Source organism: Schistocerca americana, chromosome 4, assembly GCF_021461395.2.
Source record: "Schistocerca americana isolate TAMUIC-IGC-003095 chromosome 4, iqSchAmer2.1, whole genome shotgun sequence".
NCBI lineage: Eukaryota > Metazoa > Arthropoda > Insecta > Orthoptera > Acrididae > Schistocerca > Schistocerca americana.
The window spans coordinates 291,526,323-291,535,869 of NC_060122.1; positions in this window are offsets into that span (position 1 = coordinate 291,526,323).

Here is a 9,547-nt window from a genome sequence, read left to right on the forward strand (position 1 = left end):
TTATTTTGTATTGTAATTTTTGTTACTTTTCTACGTATTATATTTGTGTATACCACTAGTTAAAGCTGTGTCACTACGTAGCGTCATGCTTGCATCTGCAACGACATTTGGTGTCGAACAGTTGTACTCTAGTGAATTGACACGCTGAGACCACTATGAATTAAACTGTGGAAATTATTTTGCACGACGTTTATCTTCTGTACACATTTCTCATTTTTGTTGTAAACTGCTTTGTATATTCTTGTTGTGATGCTTTTTCTAAGTCAAATGCAATTCATACGATGACGCCGTCGAGCGCCACACCCACCCTACTTTTGCAACGCCATTTGGTGTACAAGATTTGTATCCTTGTACAGTGGTCAGTAATCTTGTATCAGGTCTGCTCATGTTTGTTACCACTACAACATGTAACTATTATGTCCATTGATTACTTCTCTCATGACTGTAATGTCTTTAGTTACATGTCTTATGTTGGTTATGTAACCCATTTTTATTTCATATGTTGTTATGTGATTTCTTTTAAGAGACATTTGATGATCTCAAACGCCGAAACGCATAATATTTGATTATAAAATCAGTTTGCATTCAGTCAATGACTTTTCCCAGATAAAAACTACATAATGATTGAAAATAACAATGAAGCAAAAGTTTTAAGATACTTTATTTAGACGTACCTACATTTTGAGTGACAGGAATTTGGTACACCACAATCAAGTTAAAGTGGAATATTTCGTGTTTAAACTCAGTCATAAATATTGCTGGTTTTCATCACGCAAAAAAATATAAATATTCACATCGCGTTCAGTGAACTGTGATTGTCGGTCGAATATGTACCTAATTATTAGTTATTGCCGTTGTTTTGTATGGGACTGATCTCGAAAAGAAGTGACGCTGCGCATGCTCATGAGACATCGAACGGTTCTATTTATAATCCCTGTCGCTTTTATCGGGATTCGCTCAGTACGACGAGAAATCTATCCTTTCGTGCTCCAGCGTCAGCACAATAAATATTCATGATACTTGTTATCCAACAGAAACACTTTAATCGCTGGTCACTAACACAGGCGCCGCGCGGGATTAGTCGAGCGGTCTTAGGCGCTGCAGTCATGGACTGTGCGGCTGGTCCCGGCGGAGGTTTGAGTCCTCCCTTGGGCATTGGTGTGTGTGTTTGTCCTTAGGATAATTTAGGTTAAGTAGTGTGTAAGCTTAGGGACTGATGACCTTAGTAGTTAAGTCCCATAAGATTTCACACACATTTGAACATTTTTGAACACAGGCAAAATAAACTCGTCACTGCCTGTTCAGTTACAGTCTAGGCGTCATCGTTTCAGGAATGTTAAAGGAGAGCGACCATACAATAGTGATAAGAAAAAATACTGCGCAGAGGCACTAATGCAGAATGCTGGTTGCCAGCGACAGGGGTATGTGACCTTCACGTGTTAATTACGATTCTATTACACTGCTCGTGGGCGGGACGGAAGTATAATGGCTGCTTTATAATGTATGCGGCCCGTGTATGGCTACCGCTCCTACTTATCAGCGAAGCACATGTGGACAGGAAGACACCTGTGTTGAAGCAGAATTTGGAGGTAGGTAATTAATTACGAACCTATGGTATGTGACTAAAGATCGCGGCAGCAGCTGCAATGGCAGAAACGGACACACGATTGTCAACCATGTTGCCAATCAACGGCTTGCTCTAAGATAGTTTCGACTGCGAAATTTCAGTTGTGGCAGAGCGTCACCGCTGCTTCACATTATACGAAATGTTACAGTACTAGTGCATATTGCGTCACTAAACAGGATAGGTGGTCAACATTTTCACATGTTCATTGTTGTTCTAGTAATAGCACCAATAAGTGAATCGTATGGCACACAACAGCATTTTCAGATTTGTGCCCCATTGTTTCTATAAACTTCCGCTCGATAAAAGCAGTTCAAATGAAAGCGGCTCACTACAACACTACTTGTATTAGACAAAAATATAACTGATGTGTAATCCAAACAGCGGTATAAACTAGCCTTAGACCTTTCAGTGCGATAAAAAAATATAATAAATTTCCCTCTAGTATTTTTCTAGAGAGGATCTCGTGCCAAGTCGTAAATGTCGTTTGAGGAACCGGTATTGAGGTCAAATTCTCGCCAACTGAATAAAATTTGTAAAACCAGACCTGTATAAGCCTGTTTGTGGATATTAGCTTCATTAAATTGTAGAGTCGCATGGTAATTTAGGAGGTAGATAGTGGATAGTTCATATTGAAGACTTTTACTAATTACACTTTAGTTTGCCACACGAATTAAAATAATGGGGACAAGCTATTCACACCTATGGCTCCCCCGGCAGTAACGCCAAACTGACGTGTGCGTATCCGACAGCACATTTCGAGTAAGCCACTGACACTAGCTTCTCCCGTGGGTGACAGGACAATTGGAAATTGCATACTCAACAGCTAAAAATATCACACGCCACGATTTAAGATGTCGTCTTATGTTCCTGTCCAACCGCACCCTCCGGAATCGCCACCTATTCGGAAAAAACGGCCAAATGTTTGTGGCAAGCAATAACATAAATGTCACTACTGGCGTTTCACAAGCAGCAATTCCATCCTTCGACTTTTTAATCCGACAGAAGTCGCAAAATTGAAGAAACTTGTACTCCAGAGAGCTCACTCTTGTATGTAAATTAAATCAGACACTGCAGAAAATATTTCTATTACGTTCATCAGAAAGTCCCAGAATGTGTCAAAAATACTAAGATAAAGACAAAAATATTACCGTAGTGTCAAGCAGGATGCCAACTACGAGGAGCGTTCAATAAGTAATGCCACACTTTCTTTTTCTGAAAGCAGGTTGGTTTAATTCAGGATTCCAGCACACCAAATTATACCCCGCCCCCCCTCCCCCTGTTTTGGCTACAAAGCCCTGTTTTTCAACATAATCGCTGTTCAGTGAGACAGCCTCACGCCACCTTACCGGGAGCGCCTGTATGCACGAACTGTACCACTCTACTGGTCGACGACACAGCCAACACCTTGCTGCATTGATAAGCTCCCCACATCCATGTACTGCTTCATTGAGCCAAACAGATAAGTCGGAAGGTGCGAGCTCCGGGCTGTACGGTGGATGAGGAAGGACGTCCAAGGAAGTTTTGTGAGCTACTCTATGATGCGCAGACTTGTGTGTGGTCTTGAGGTATCAGAGAGAAGGAGGAGTTCGTTTGCATTTTTGTGGCAACGAACACCCTAAAGTCGTTTCTTCAGTTCCCTGAGAGTAGAACAATACACTTCAGAGTTGATCGTTGTACCATGAGGAAGGATATCAAACAGAATAACCCCTTCAAAGTCCCAGAAGACCGTCATCCTGACTTTAACAGTTGAGGGTGCGATTATGAACTTTCTCTTCGGAGCAGAGGTGTTATTGCGCCACTTTATGGGTTTCTGTTTTGTTCCAGTTCGAACTGATGAATCTTGTTTCATCGCCTACGACGATGTTCGACAAAAAATTGTGATGATCATCCTCGTAACGTGCAAGCAACTCCGCATTGATGGTCCTTTACTGCCCCTTAAGGTCTTTATTAGGCGGCGAGGAACCCAAGAGCCACACATCTTCGAGTACTCCAAATTTTGGATGAGTGTGTCAGCACTACCAACAGAGACGTCCAGTTGAGCAGCGAGGTGTTTGATTGTGATTCGTCGTTCACTCTAATGAGAGTGTCCGCACGTTCCAACACTGCAGGAGTCACAGCTGTACACAGCCGGCACACGAAAGATCGGAGAGGTTTGCGTTGATGACAGACGCCTTTCCCAGCGACTCATCGTGCTTTTGTTCACTGCCAGGTCTCCTTGTACATTCTGCAACTACTTATGAATATCTGTGATCCGCCTAAAGAAACTCGATGACGGCTCTCTGTAGGGGCTGAAGCGGGAATATTCCACGATGTCTCACAACAAATTCCTCATTTCTTCAATCGAAATTGGCCGATAAAATGATATTGCATTACTTATAGAACGCCCCTCGTACTTTCTTGAACGTAATGCACATCCTTAACCACTACGCTAAAATACACAACACTTAATTTAATATCTCTTGAATGTTTTTACCATCGATACGTCATTAATTGACATTTAATTATAAGAAACGGTACAAGGGTGACGTGTTTGTGATAAATCTTCAGTGAATCATTCTCTTGGCGTCTTCGCATCGAGCGATACATCATTTCGACATCATGTGCACGTTAAGCCAAAGCGCTGCTTTGTGTAGCAGTTGTTATTATTGTGACTTTATTTTCATTGCCTATAGGCCTATTTCGCGCAAAGGCCATTTTCAAGCACTCTGCAACATGTATACGGTATTTACATCATATATCTGTGAGTTTTCGTAATAAGTAATTATTTTGTACATCTGACGTAAGACTTACTTCCATGTTACGTCGTTGACGCTCTTGCTGTCATATCTTACTTGGTGCGTTTTTAAGCAAAGCACACGCGAAATTATAAATTACTCGCTAATTAATGTCTCAGGATTTAAAAAATGTTGACGTCAGTTCCCAGTAAGCCAAGCGTGTCCCTAGTTTCTCCCTGAATACGCTTGATCTGTATTACCGGTGTTACCTTTCACACCTTACATAAGACCGAAATAAGTAGACAACCAAAAGAACACTCGACTTAAATCCATAAGCCTTTCCCACAAAGACATACGATCAGGGCCGTACCGAGGCCATGGCAACATAGACACCCGCCAAGGGCGCAGTCACAGATGGCGTTCAAAAACGGACCGAAAAAATTACATGGAAGAAAGGCGGTTAAGAACTAACCTGGAGATTCACGCCTGTTCTCCTATCACTTAATGTTTCTATCCTCTGCCTGCGAGAAGAAGCATTTCGTTCGGTTTGCTACTGTACACGCACGCTGTTGTCACTGCGTCATTTCGTAGAATTAGCATCATATTGATACGTGCCCAACAGTGCACATGATTCGTACAGCTGCCATCTACAAAGCTAGCTCATGTTTAACAATGGAGTTTTTGTTGTTCTTCGTTATGATCACTGTTGCCAAATCAGCTCCCTTAGAGCTAATTTTGGTTACTTTTTAATACTATTCAGCTAGCTATCGGGTCCTGAAGTATGGCTTTTTTCACAATCATTTGGCTTTTTTTCTTGACTTTATGAAAGAATTAAAATCCATATTTCTCTTTGGTGAAGCTCAGTAAGAGAATACCTGTTTACCCAGCAACAAATACTCTCTCTGACCATTATGCACAGTTAGTTAGGACAAAATAACACAGTGCCTTACAGTATGGATACTCCTGACTGGAAATCATTTAGAATAATTAATGACCCAGGATGAAATGTTTTTAAGAACAGTTTACGTTTACAGGAAACGACCTGGGTTGAAATTTATAATGAAGCAAATGCTAACATAAAATGTGTTTCTTGATAAACTCATATCAATATTTGAAAACAGATTTCCACATAAGCTAATCAGATACGACACTAAACGGCCATGTAAAACAACATGGATCACTAGAGGGATGAAAGTATCTTGTAAAAGGAAAAGGGAAATGTCTCTTTTAGCAAGAACAAGTAGGGATCCTGCAGTAGTTACACACTACAAAACCACTCGAAATTACTAAGAAAGGTTATTAAAAAGTCAAGAAACATGCATATAATGTTAGAAATCAGTTATTCCGACTACAGACTTGAGGCTATGTGGAATGTAGTGAAACAGGGACCGAACAACCAGTCACAGAACAGGATAACATCAATGTTGAACTGAATGTAAGGGCTATAAATTATGAGTCACAGGTAGCACACATATTTAACAATCATGTCTTAAATATAGTAGAAAATTAATGGACAAACAGTTCAAGAGAAAAATCACAGCAGTATGTTCAAAAAGTAACTTTCATAAAATTCAATCATATGAATTATCACCATCTTCTCCTTCTGAAATTAAGAAAATTATACATTCTCTCAAAAATAAAAGTTCATCTGGTTTTGATGGTGTTTCCAATAGAGTAGTAAAGATTCGTTCCCATACAATAAACCTGGTCTTATCTGAAATATGTAATATATCACTAACTCAAGGCATTTTTCCATGGAGATTGAAATATGTCGTTGTTAAACCCCTCCTTTAGACAGGTGGTAAGAGAGATGTTAATAACTAACGACCTGTTTCACTGCTCATATCATTTTCCAAAATTTTTGAGAAGGTGATGTAGTCTAGAATACCAAATATCTTCCAAGGTTTGCTCTACTGAGAATGCCATTTACATATTCACTAATCTGATTTTATAAGCATTAAATAATAAAATAGAGCTGGTTGATATTCTGCGACCTATCTAAGGAATTTGACTGTGTGAATTACAGCTCCTAGATAAATTGAAGTTTTATGGGATTGATGGCACAGCCAACTAATTGACAATGTCATACCCAACCAAAAGAATGCAGAAAGTTGTACTTATTAATTCAACTAATATAATCAGGGGACGTAATTCTGACTGGCAAGAAATCACGTATGGTGTTCCGCAAGGCTCAATCTTAGTCCCCCTAGTATTCCTGGTGTTTGTACATGATCTTCCGTCTAATATACAACAAGCAGAATTAGTTCTTTTTGCAGATGACACTAGCATAGTAATCAATCCAAGCATGCATACAGAAACGGAAGAAATAGTAAACTGATTTTCTGCAAATGCTCTCACGCTCAGTTTTAAAAATAGACAACATATTCAGATCTGCACACTAAGGGTACGACAACAATAACAAGTGAAACACATGGCGAGGAAATAATAAATAATGTGAAAAGTTTTAGGCGATGAGAATTTAAACTGGAAAAACCTCATTTTGGAACTCCTTAAACAAATTAGTTACATTTGCACTTAGAATCTTTGCAAATCTTGGAGAGAGTCAAATCAGTAAGCTGACGTATTTTCGATATTTTCATTCGATAATGTCACACGGAATAATGTTCTGGGATATCTCATCTTTAAGAAAGAATGTCTTCATTGTGCAAAAACGCGATGTAAGAATAATATGTGGTGCACACCCACAGTTATCTTGTAGACATCTGTTAAAGGGGTTGGGCACTCTGACTACTGTTTCACAGTATATTTATTCCGTCATGGAGTTCATTGTGAATAATCCACTACAGTTCAAAAGGAATAATGATGTACATTGTTAAAATACCAGAAGGAAAAATGGCATTTATTGCTCCACATTAAGGTTGTCTTTAGCACAAAAAGGAGTGCTCAATGCTGCAACAAAAAATTTCGATCACTTATCCACTGATATAAAATGCCTGACAGACAGCAAACTAAAATTTGAAAACGAACTGAGAAAGTTTTTCCTTGACAACTCTTTCTATTTCTTAGAAGAATTTCTATTAATGTACTGTGTAAAAGATGATGGGTAGGACTAACTCACAACATCTGAACATATTTTTATGTTTTAAAAAGAAGTTAGAAATGTTCGGAATGTAGCCATATGTGTCAAATTAATTTGTGATGTGAATGTAAAATGACTCATTGCACATCATTACGATCTATCGTGCAAATTTATCCATGGAATAAGAAACTAACTTACTTACATAAAGCAAAATTGTGACACTACATTAACATTTCAAGACATGCTTTAATGCCTTGTGATAACGTGTTACTAGATAGAAGTAAAAAGCACAAAAAGAGAGCTAAAGCCATACGGGTGTGCGTTGTGGCTCGCCAACACGCTCAAGACCAAAACGTAACTACGAACCATTAATAGTTGGAAACGCTTTTGCAGCATAGCTGACATCACCCAAGTACTGCAACTTCGAAATGAAAGAAGCTGTTCTAAGCAAATCAGATTTTGCTTTATGCAGTATGACCAGACACAAATAGTACACTTGCAATAAACAATATTCCAGCGACCCAACTGAAGAGAAGAACAATACAGGAGTTACTTAAGTGTAAGAAATAATGTAATACTACTATGTAAGAAATGATGGAATATAACAGTGCAGATATTGTGAAGTTGGTCGTATAAATACCTAGCAGACACGTCATTTATATTTTTACTGTGAGAAAAAGAAAGTTGAACGAAGGAAACTGACATGAAAATGTTTATTTCAACATATTTCTTACGTCAAAATATCCTTGTTTAAAAATGAGCTGATATTTGGCACACATATTGTAGAAAAAGCATTGGAAATTCAGCTTATTTCGGTTTGGAAAGTTGGCAACGCTAGCTATGATATTGTAGTATACTAAAGGTTAGCGAGCAGGTGCCGAAGCAAGTATACTATATGAACGAAGACCTCCGGGCCTCGCTGATTTCTGCCAACTGGAGTGAAACTGTTTAATCTTGGATGCTTCAAAGCATTTGATAAGGTAGCAAGTAAACTGGGAAGCAGACCTCACACATAACAAACCTCACATTAATTTACTGTTGTGAACGCCATCAATGAGAGCACTGTATATTAGGTATTTTGAAAAAATTTACAGCAGATTTTAGTGCGAAATATAACAGAAATATCGATTTAGCTGAAATAGTTAAGGGGATACGGAATCGGATTTTGGGTTAAAAAATCGAATTTTTTTTTATTGGCGTATTATATTCTGCCATGTTTCCTCTTTAAAATGACGTATCATACGTAGCTCTACTACAATTATAACTATTTTATTTTTATATATTTGTGAGATCGGGTATTGCGCTTTAGTTATACACGTCTCTCGTGGCTGACCATGAACTTTTTGGCAGTACCTTTAAAGTGACATGAATTCAAATATCCCGGTTTCCAGCGACTATTTATACACTAGTTGCCCGAAAATGTTTCTCTCTGGTTTCCTCAAGTTACTCTTTGACTTTGTGGCGGGACTGTTTTGTAAACAGTGTGATATAAGAAAGTAGTTGTTGTTGAGTTATTTCGTATTTAGTGCTTCATTTTTCGCAGTGAAAATGCCTAGAGCTAAAGCAAAAGTATTTAAAAAGCGTGTGAACTGGCAAAAGAAAAGAAATAATGATTCATTAGCAAAGCAAAGCAGTTCATCATCATCACTGTTGGAAAATGTGAATCCACTTATTACTGATTTGCCGAACGAACTTACACCAAATGAAAACAGTGCTTCTCATAAAAAACTAAGAGATTTGGAAGAGAAATATAATTTACTTGATAGAGGGAATGAAGTTTTTGAACTCATTGATACGAATATATTGTGTGAAGCTCTTGAAAACAGTTTGTGCTGCAAAAAATGTCATGGAAACGTTTCTCTGAAAGTAGAATCCCATGTTGGCCTGGCTGCCCAGTTTAATTTAATATGCAGTGTTTGTAAATACAGCTGTAAGTTTCCAAGTTCGGTTTCAGTAACTGTAAATAATGGATACAAGAAAACTGAACTTTATAGTGTAAATATTAGGTTAGTTTATGGATTGCGAGCAATTGGTAAGGGCAAAGCAGCTGGTGATATGCTATGTGGTGTTCTAAATCTTCCAAGTGCACCTTCAAAGTTTGAAGCTTACAATTATGTACTAGGATCTGCAGTTGAAGATGTAGCACAGAAGTCAATGCAGGTTGCT